Source organism: Crinia signifera, chromosome 2 (assembly GCF_055691185.1).
Source record: "Crinia signifera chromosome 2, ASM5569118v1, whole genome shotgun sequence".
Lineage (NCBI taxonomy): Eukaryota > Metazoa > Chordata > Amphibia > Anura > Myobatrachidae > Crinia > Crinia signifera.
Window position 1 is genome coordinate 56,207,127 of NC_139218.1, and position 11,687 is coordinate 56,218,813.

Genomic DNA, 11,687 nt, shown 5'->3' on the forward strand with positions numbered 1-11,687 from the left:
GCCAGGTTCCCTGAGACTAGTACAGGGGGAACAATGCCAAAGTCTACTGCATTGCAGAGAGGAGAGGGCCCAGCACATAACCTGCACATTGGTTCCTCCCTTTTACCCCTGGCTAAAATAAACAGTAATGGACATATTTATTATAGAAAATGTGCTGGATATCCCTGTAAAATCAGTGGACCCAATTCTGCAGCTAGAAATGGTGGTTTCTATTGGTTATTATGGCAGCAGCATTAGCTATCTGATCACTTGTAGCATACATATCAGTATAATGTGTTGTATGTTTTATGACATGAGATTGCTCTGTCTCTCTTGGGACACCAGTATAACACTTCCTAGAAGTGGATAAAACACTGACTCAAAGGGCTGTCATGTAAATGGAATTTTCCATATGTGACCTTTGATAATTTTCTTATAGTCAAAAGTGAAAGGAAGCTCAGTTTACATTGCATCCATGCTATCTGGTTGTCAAATCTCTATTTATATTGGGGCTTCTTAAACACGCTTACTGCCTTCAGCATTGTTAAATGTGTTAAGAATTCTGTCCAAATTTGGCAAAAGCCAAGAACCCTAAACATTCCGCAGTGACATCATGGCCTAGAACTTCCCAAAAACCTAAGCACTAGTGTCTCTGGCCAATCAAGATTGCACTCATCCGATGATTTTAGTACTTGGGCCAGGGGAAGTATTGACTGCTGCAAAGGTACACAAAGCATGCTAAATACAATTTTTATAAAGGATCTTTTGGAAGAAGCAAGACAAAAAAAAGAGGTATTCCAAAAGGTAATGAGTACATAGAAACATAGAATTTGACAGCAGATTAGAACCACTTGGCCCATCTATTCTGCCCCTTTTCAGCCTTTTACACACAACATACATGCAGTTCCTTTTAAAGTGGTGATATAGCTAAATTGGATTCGGTATGAAATCCCGACGGTCAAAATCCCGACAGGGTCAAAATCCCGAATGGGTCATAATACCGTCAAGGACAAAATCCCGACAAGGACAAAATCCCGACATTTAAAATCCCGACATGGTCAAAATACCGACATATAGAATGTACAGGTGAAACAGTCCACATGACTTTGTGTCGACAGGTCGCGAGGTCGACATGGTTTTTTTCACTGTTTTTTGACCCGACTGTCGACATGGTCGACATGGACACAGTTGGAAGTGAACCGCAGCCCCTCGCATCGCTCGCTTCACTCGCAATGCTTTGGGCATGGTGCCTCGCTGCGCTCGGCATACTATTTTAATTTCCCACCACGCCCTAGTGGATGATAGGGCATTAAATACCACCTGTCGGCACATGTCGGGTAAAAAAACAGTGAAAAAAAACCATGTCGACAAAGTCATGTTGACTGTTTCACCTGTACAATCTATATGTCGGTATTTTGACCTTGTCGGGATTTTAAATGACGGGATTTTGTCCTTGTCGGGATTTTGTCCTTGTCGGTATTATGACCCATTCAGGATTTTGACCCTGTCGGGATTTTGACCGTCGGGATTTTGACTGAATCCCGCTAAATTAAATAGGCAAAGTGCTATGCCATGTTTGTACACATATTTGAGTACACACAATATGAATTCAGCCTATCAATAAATAGATAATTAAAGACAAGGTTAGTCTTCTATTCTATTCGTATAGTCATACCCACTGGTTTGAAAAAAGTAGCATGGTTCACCTGTGATATCACCTGGATACAAAAAGATCACCTTCATTTATTTCCAATTAGGGTGGCCAATCCCAGGATCGGGATCGGCAGGATCCTGGAATTTGTCCTCAAAATTTTTGCCATTTCAATCTCCTATCCCAGGATTTCAGGACATGCCGTGCAGCATCTAAGCACTCGCTCAGACGCTGCCCGGCTGTTCCTAACCCCGGCATGTTGCCTGCGCATCGTGAATTGGTTATAGATCACGATGCGCAGACAGCATCTCCACAGCCGGAACCGTCCGCCTCCCGACCAGAGCTTCTGGAGGCACACAACACCTGCCAACTGCCTCCCGATGACCGATCCTGATGGCCATAACACCCACGACTGCCTCCTCCAGGTGGCTCCACCGCAATGCTGCCACCTACCCCACTCCCACATGTAAGTAAATGTGGGGGACGGGGCGTTTTTCTTTTAGAGCTGCCAATTCCGGGATCCCAGGAGTCTCAGCATTTTTCAATCCCAATTCCTGGGATTGAAAAAAATGCCCCGGGATTGGCATCCCTATTTCCAATACAAAATGTATGACAAGCTTGTGTGAATATACAAAATACATACATCATTGAAAGCAGAGTATTGAGGAGGGATCTGGAGCAGAAATGGGAGACAAAATGGAGAATGAACTATTTGACCACACTAGAATTGACAATTAGGGAGCCAAGTGAGTACATGCGCAGTGTACCAATCAAGGAATTGAAAATGATGCTGTAGCCATGGAAGACCAAAAGAATGTACTAAAGATGAAATGGCCGTTTTCTGGGAGTGTCAGTGAAAATGCAAGCATGCCCTGGCGTTTGAGGGAAAGGTTTGTGACGTTAACTCCGGCCTTGATATGCCTGTTTCTATTGCAGCAGCCGCCATGTAAATCCTGGCCTACGCACAGACTGCACACATTGGAAAAATTATTTAATTTTGATCGGTTTCCAGCTATTTGCCGATCCAGTTAATTTTGCAAGCTATGCTATGGCGATGGCGGGGCAGCGTATACCTGAATGCAAGGCTCCAAAAATGATCAGCCCATCGATCAGGTCTAAATTAGGCCCTCCGTACGGATGGCATAATGGTTGGCATTTTTGCTTCACAACCCTGAGGTCATGGGTTCAGTTCCCATCATGGCCCCAACTGTTTGCATATTCTCCCACATGTTTCCTCAGACAAACCAAATATATACTAGTAGGCAAGGGCGGATCCAGGAGAAAATGACAGGGAGAGCACCAAGATAGGGGGGGGGGGGGGGTGTTCGTGGTGCCAGTATGCATGCTCAGAGAGCGTAGAGAGAGAGGAGGAGAGCAGAGAAAGGGCGGGAATGGGATTGAAAATAGGTCCTGGCATTTAAAGCTCACAGTACACAGGCCCACCTTGGCGTCAATAGTGGAGAATGTATTTCTGCCTGCTCCGGAAAAGGGGGTGGGGCCACTCAAAATGGGGCGTGGCCTTGAGTGTAGTGTACCACAGCATATACCACTTCTCCACATTATGCAACAAAATAGTAGACCCCATTATACTTGCCCCTTACACATGATGCCACACGGATTGAGCCAAAGTTCACATAATGCTACACAGATTGAGCCAAAATTTACCTAATGCCACTTGGATTGAGCGAAAATTCACATAATACCACACGGATTGAGCCAAAACTCACATAATGCTACATGGATTTTTCTTTCTTCCCGGCGGTGGCGGGCGGCAGCTCAAGGGGAAAACAAAACCCTAACCCCATTCCACACTGTAGTGTCCCCATCACACCAGCCCCACACTGTCTCCCATCACACCAGCCCCACACTGTCCCCATCACACCAGCCCCACACTGTAGTGTCTCCATGACACCAGCCCTACACTGTTTTGTCCCCATCACACCAGCCCTACACTGTACTGTCCCCATCACACCAGCCCTATACTGTAGTGTCCCCATCACACCAGCATGCCTGTCCTGTCCCTATTGCACCTGCCCCACACTGTCCCCATTGCATCTGCCCCACACTGTCACCATTGCACCTGCCCACACTGTCACCATTGTACCTGCCCCACACTGTCACCATCATAAGCATGCCTGTCCTGTCCCCATTCCATCTGCCCCACACTGTCCCAATCACACCAGCATGCCTGTCCTGTCTCCATTGCACCTGCCCCACACTGTCCTCATCACACCAGCATGCCTGGCCTGTCCCCATTGCTCCTGCCCCACACTGTCCCCATTGCACCTGCCCCACACTGTCCTCATTGCACCTGCCCCACACTGCCTCCATTGCACCTGCCCTAGACTGCCCCCATTGCACCTGCCCCACACTGTCCCCCAGACCCATCACACCAGGCCACACTGCCCCCATCACACCAGCCCACATTGTCCCCCATAACACCAGGCCACACTGTCCCCCAGGGCCAGGCCCATCACACCAGGCCACACACATTATGGATCCGCAACAGCCAGCCCAGCAGACAACACTAAAGTGAGCAGTGCACCACTCCCTCCCCCTCCCCCCTAACACAGTGGAGGGCCGGGGTTGGTAGGTACACCTACAGAAGCCGAATGGGAAGGGTCGGGGAACAAAGTGAGAGCGGCTGTTTTCACTGTGCTGGCGCTTCGGCAGGTCTGGCGGGAAGACGGCATCCACGGATTGGCTCCTCTGACCTGCACAGATCATGTGTGCAGGGCAGGCCAATCATCTCACACACAAGCGACCAAGGGCGGACTTACAGGCTGACTAGCAGCCGGCCCAGCCCTTTTATTATATATACAGTGTCCGGGGACCAGGGTAGCAGGAAAAATAAAAAAATTGTGGGGTTTTATGGAGCTGAGCATGTCCCCACAGTGACAGAAATGGGCAGTGTGGCTCATGCTTGTGGAATTCCCCTAAACCACACCTCCTTTGCCAGGTCCACATTTTTTCAGGAGTGCATTTTATTGTGGCTGCTGGCTTTCAACTGATGGGAGGTATGTGAGAGGGAAGTCCAGGTGCAGAACATTTTGTCCCTCCTGGAATGGTTACTGTTGCACTCTCCTAAACCTAAAACATACACACAACATGGTTATAGAATTTGTTCTTTTATGCACTCCAATGGCCTTAAATAAATCTAAAGAAGTGATGAGTTAGCAGAGAAATCTCCTTGCCACTGATGATCAATGCCCCTATCAGACCGCACTTATTACCAGATATTTTGCAGTTTTTTTTACTGTTTTTTTTACTGTTTCAAAATGGTAATGTGTGCAGATTGAAAGGTCCAGAGTGAATTTACCTTTTCCAGAAAACCGGTATTTCTAAATGGTAAAAAGCAGGGTCCTACACGGCGGGCGGCGAAAAGAAGCCCATAGGCTTCTATAGGGTATCGCCACCCAAAGGGTGCGATACCCTGGTCAGCAAAATCGGTGCAGCCGGGTAATAGTACATATGAAAATGCGGTAAAACAGGGGTTTTACCGCATTTTCATTTTGATACATCTCGCCCTATATCTTGAATCCAAGTTGTGTATAACTAGGCTTACCATGCTATTTAAACAGGGATGTTTATGGATTACACAGATTATGTGGCTAAATAAAACCAGGTGAAATAGAGGCTTGAAGTCAGCCAGCCTCAGAACCTGAGCAATTCACTAATGTCTCACTTTTAAGGAATAGTAGGGTAAGCCTATGTATAACCAGGGCCGGCGCCACCACTAGGCAGCTCTAGGCATTTATACAAAACAAGTGACAGTGGATACGTGGCGCAGTGCTGCCTTAGATCACAACCCCTGAAGATACACATTTACTTCAAAGATACAAATATGGAAAAAGAGGTGGGATATAGATACAATGGCGCAAATATAGGAATACTTGAAAGGAATACTTTCGGGCTCCTCTTTTCGTGAGATGAGGTAGATCTCAGATGGATGTGGATTACCAAGCCATATAGGTACGTGAAAAAAACAAGAGAAAATAAACAATAATTTAAATCCGTGTGTGTATTTTATTATAAACACTCTAATGAGTGATATCATGAATGCTGAGGTGAGCTGAGTTCCACAAGGCGTACCAAGACTCACGTAGGTTTTAGATGTAGTCCCTATTATAAAGGTTTCTTTAGGCCCAATCTTGGGGAGCTCAGCTTCTCATCATCAATGGGTTTATTTTAGTTTGTGATGAAATTACACAGGTGCTCGAAAGAGAGAGAGATATAGTGTCTCAGCAACAAAGTGATTCTTTGAGTAAGTGGGGGGCTGTACAAAAATGATGTGTTTTGACAGCGTACCTCACTCACATTTTAATCAGGTGAAATACACATCAAAAGGTTTCTTTAATTCTTGATAAAGGTCAGCAAGACCGAAACGCGTAGATTCTGTCAGAGGAAAGTGAGCAGCCACACTCCCAGATGTATGTATGCTTTTAATTATGTTTTAATTTTTTGGATTCTATTGGACATTTTTTGGTTTTTGTGCTTTTTTGTTTTTTTCGCCTCAAGTCCGCATGGTTTGTTCATGGGACATATGTGGAATTTTTTTTTATATGGATTAAACTTTGTGGAATTTTTTATCGAATTGAATCCTTGGCTCTATTCCTGTTGAAATCCAAATCGTCAATTACCAATAGGAAAAAGAAACCATTATGGGCTTTTGCCCCCCTCTATAAGGGGTGAGTAAGGTACGCTATCATTGGTCAGCGAATAGACCTATGATATAAAACATACCCCGTATGATATCCAATTACATTGGTAAAATCCCCCCTTTTTATGTTTTATATATCCTGAAATATCGGAGCCACCGAGCCAACCAGACACTCACCTGGTCTTTCACAAGTTCTTCACTCGTCACATCAGTATAAAAAGAAACCTTTATAGGTTTGAAAATCACTTAATACACCGTGAGTAGGGGTACGCTTTTCACGTAATTCAGAATTAAAGATACCTTTTGATGTGTATTTCACCTGATTAAAATGTGAGTGAGGTACGCTGTCAAAACACATCATTTTTGTACAGCCCCCCACTTACTCAAAGAATCACTTTGTTGCTGAGACACTATATCTTTCTCTCTTTCGAGCACCTGTGTATTTTCATCACAAACGAAAATAAACCCATTGATGATGAGAAGCTGAGCTCCCCAAGATTGGGCCTAAAGAAACCTTTATAAGAGGGACTACATCTAAAACCTACGTGAGTCTTGGTATGCCTTGTGGAACTCAGCTCACCTCAGCATTCATGATATCACTCATTAGAGTGTTTATAATAAAATACACACACGGATTTGAATTATTGTTTATTTTTTCTTGTTTTTTTCACATACCTATATGGCTTGGTAATCCACATCCATCTGAGATCTACCTCATCTCACGAAAAGAGGAGCCCGAAAGTATTCCTTTCAAGTATTCCTATATTTGCGCCACTGTATCTATATCCCAGCTCTAGGCATTTGCCTAGGGCGCCGGCACCTGGAGGGCGGCAGTTCGCCCCTCACCCCCAGCATGGAGGGTTAGCGAACTGTGTAAAAAATGCCGGCGTCCCTGCAGTGCTGGAGTGGGCAGGGGTGTCCATGCCGCGGGGGAACCTGCGGCGCTGTCATTGGGGCAGATGTATTATAGCAGCGCTTATCGCGCCGCTATAATACTTCCTGCTTCGCCTCATTAACGAGGCGAAGCAGGAAGGGACATCAACAAGTTGTATTAACATCTTGTCTGCCGAAGCGGAGGAGCGCTAACTCCCCCCTTCGGCGATGTACCCTCCTGTAGATAGCGCATCAGTTTACACTGATGCACCGTCTCCTGTCCCCTGGCCGGCTGCACTGGGCATGCGCGGGATCTCGCTACTCACGCGAGATCCCCAGCGCAGCCCAGACCTAACAGCAGGGACAGCGTTGTCCCTGCTGTTTAGATAGGGCTTCGCCAGCCCGATGCTGGCGAAGACAAAACCAGCAGCGGGCGGAACGGTCAGCGATGCTGACCGTTCATACATTCGGCCTGCTATCATTTAGATAGCAGCGCCGATATGGACAGGGGCGCCCTTGTCCTTTACCGCATCTCAGCTCCTTCATACATGGGGGAGAAGCGGTATCAGTGCACATACCGTGCGCTGATACCCCTTCTCCCCCATAACGCCTAGTCATACATCTGCCCCATTGTGTATAAAGCTGGCGGCAGCCGGCGGGGTCCCTGCAGTGAATAGAAAATGATTAGCACTATGCGCTTGGCAGCTCGGGAAGCGCTAGTTATTTTCTATTCACTGCAGAGACCCCGCCGGCCACCGACAGCTTTATACACAATGACAGCGCCGCAGGTTCCCCCGCGGCACAGACACCCCTGCCCGCTCCAGCACTACAGGGACGCCGGCGCCGCAAGTTTTTTACACAGGCACCACCACCACCGCCCCCCCCCCGGCACCGGGGAACCCCCACCCCGACTCGCCTGGGGTGTTCCGGCCCTGTGTATAACTCATTGGGACTGACTGGATACATTGACACCTTTATTCCATAACTGTATGGATATTCCTGTGTAGCACTGCATAAGGAAGCAATAGCAAGGCCAATGTAACAGCAATTTATCTGTGTTATAAAAGATGACATTCCGTTCATTATTTCTTAGCCTGGAGGTGACTTGACTAAAGGCAGTACTATAGATAACTGAGGGGGAGGACTTAGAAATGGGATATGTCTCTAGCAATCACGTTTCCCTATACAAAGCAGCCCTACATTGAGACATAAATTTTAGTCTTCAACATGAAAGAATCAATGGGTGTTTGTTCCTCCCCAGATACTCAGATAACAGCCAAGTTTGTAGCTTTAACACAGAACAATGAATAACTGATTAATGCTTTCACTTAGCCAAGATAACCGCTCTTTCCTGTTGGTCCATCTATAACAAACCAGTGCAATGGTTTCTTTTCATTGATACTGTTAATAATGGATCACAAAATGACATGGATAGAAATTATTTGCATACAGCCAAATGTAGCAGTGTAGTCTCATAGAACTGGGTACTGGCATGATACTGGATATTGGCGATGGATAATATTAAGAGAAGTCTGGTAGTTGACTTCTAGCACAGTTGGGAATGTGTATAAGCCTAAGGCATGGTGAGAATGCAAAGAGAACCACAATCCAGTTGCCTACTTCCGAGCTGATACCACTTTAAGACCGCAAATGCGGGGTCGCACCGGGACTTTGAAACGGTTTAGTCCCGGTGTGACCCTGCAGTCTGTTCAGATCGCATAAGCGAACCATCAATATTGCAGATTCTCTTACGTCATGTGGGGGCGGGGTGGAGCGTCGGAGCGTCATCGGGGATGTGAGAGGAAGTAGCGCTTAGAGCTGGCGCTGCCTCCTCCATAGTGTGAACGGGAAACGGGTCGCTCGACCCCATTAACCCGTTCACACTGCACAGCAACACGACAACAAACCCCTTTCACATTGCACCAATTACCAGGTCGAACAGGCAGGAACCCGGTAATTTGAGCGATGTGAAAGGGGTATATATATTTACAGTGTTGCAATTTCCTATGCGCACACACAAGATTAAGGCAGGGGTAAATTTACTAAGATGGGAGTTCTATTGAAGAAGGAATGTTGCTCTAAGGAACTAATCAGATTCTACCTCTTTGCAAAAAGAGGGCGTATTATGGGAGTTGCAGGTGTCTGTTTGGGAACATTGCTGCATTCCCAGTTGCAGAGGGGATGATGTGAATCTGAAGTAGGTGTGTTCTCAACCCCCAGTGGGGGAAGTGGGTGTAGAAACATGTGGAGGTCAAGATTGCCAGTACTGGATACAGCGGAGATAGACTTGTGCAAGACAACACGTATGTTTGATAAAGGCATGTTTAGTGGGGCTGCTGTAGAATGCGTCCTGCTGTCCTCCGCTGTGCATTATCCTTCTGGCGAATATTTATAGTTGTCATTGGCTTTTTTGACATTTTATTGAGGAATTTTTATAAACATTCAGTGACGATGATTGAGAACCTCTTCTTTGCACAACGACGGCTGTCACCAGGTGCAGCTTTAGTCCCAGAATGATTAATGTGCATCAGCAAGAACAACAATGCCAGATGTACAATTAAAGTAAAATTACATTTTATTTTTGGAACTGCGATACGGTTTGTTTGGTCTTGGGTGTTTCTCCCATAGGAGACAGTGATGCCTTTACAGATGTTGGATCAGACTCCACCGCCTCTTCCTTAGCTTCTAGCAACCGTGATTCCCCCCTATGTGCACAAGGTATGGCAATCATTTTTGTAATTGGTAACGATCTTAGAACTTATTTTTCAGCTTATAAGTGATGGAATATTAGCAGCGAATATTGTGCTAGTGGTTTTGCATTGCCTTTGGTAACTTCTAATAATTTAGGTGAGATAGGGGGTGTTGTGTGATGCAAATGTTGGGCAAAGTTTTTATATGCTATTCTTTTGACTTCGCAAACAGATTTTGGAAATAAGTTGGATGGAAAGCAGGGTTGTCTGAGCATATTTGTTCCTTTTACAGTCCATCCCAGTAAGTTGGTTGGCTATGCTGCGGTCTTGTTCTTTGACCTAAAAAAAGGACCTCTGTATTATGAGAATTCAGTTGCAGCCAATAGGGATGCACGCACCGCTTTGTTCTTCATTTATGGACAGGTGCGCAAAACAGGACATCACAATTGCCACCGGTTTCAGACACTATAGGGTAAATATAGTGTTCATTCTAGCACCCGCTATCTTTGAAAACCCATGCAGGTCCTCCTCCCTGCCTGGGGTGTCACTGTCTACTGTAGTGCTTCTAGCACTGCGTGGTCAGTATATCATGTATATAAGTATCATGTTCTGATGTTGGAATATTCTGGTTACACATGGATGAGCCTCCACTTTCCTTTTGAAACCCCAATCGGCTCCCCCACATTTCCGAGGAGGTGGGTTATTTAGTGAGGGACAGAAAGTCACCTATTTCTGCTCCATACGATGTACAGTAAATGTGGAGATACAGTATGTCCAGCAATTATCCCGCTCAAACTTCCTCTATTGGCAAAGTTATTGATGATCTCCACTCTGTATAGCTTTTCTTTTTTCCTCACCCTTTTTCCATCGTCACCTCACTGTTTGCTCTTTTCTTTTTATTGTACCTAGGCTCCTCTGTTATTTTCTGCTCCTCTGTCCCCCTCCCTTCCTTCTTTATCCCTTACTTTCATAAATCTGCTGCTGTCATTTATGGATGCAAGGAAGCTACAAACAGATTGGGTGGGGGGGGGGGGCACACAGTTGGCATCTGGGATATAAAGTGAAGACCTAATCCATTCCATGATGGCGGCAGAACAGTTTAAAAAGAAGCTTGTAAGTTATCCAGCCATTCTGCGGGATGTTCCGAAAATGACTAGCAGATGGCTGTAGCAACGCGACCATGTAACTTACTGCTAGAACCTTTTCTTGATGTGCATGATTCATTGTGCTTCAGCACCATCTGGTTAGCCTGATGAGCTGCATGCAATTATCTTCCTCGCTCTCCCCAGAAGCCTACACTCCACAAACATCATTAGATCATAAGACACCAAGGTCAGATATGTCAGCTGTACAATATCATATTTGTTGCAGCATTTTTCATCATTACAGGGGGTGCTACATGTGTATTAGCCTAGGGCAGTGATGGAGAACCTGCTGTTGTTGAACTACACATCCCAGCATGCCCTACAACAGTTTTGCTATTTGGCCATGCTAAAACTGTTGCTGGGATGTGTGGTTCATATCTAATGATGTTTGTGGAGTGTAGACTTTGGCTTCTGGGGAGAGCAAGGAAGAGTCTAAAGATAATTGCACACCCAGAACTAGGGAGGCCAATCCCAGGATCGGGATCGGCAGGATCCCAGGATTTTGGCCTAAAATCGTCGGGATTTGAATCCTGGGATTGAAGCTTCCAATCCTGGGATTCCCATGCAAAAATGTACTTTTTGTTTATAGCCGGGCAGCGCTGAGCACCTTAGAATATGGCTCAGACGCTGCCCGGATGACTGCTCCATACCCCCAGGTGCTGCTGTTCGGGAGTCGGGACAGTGTGCTG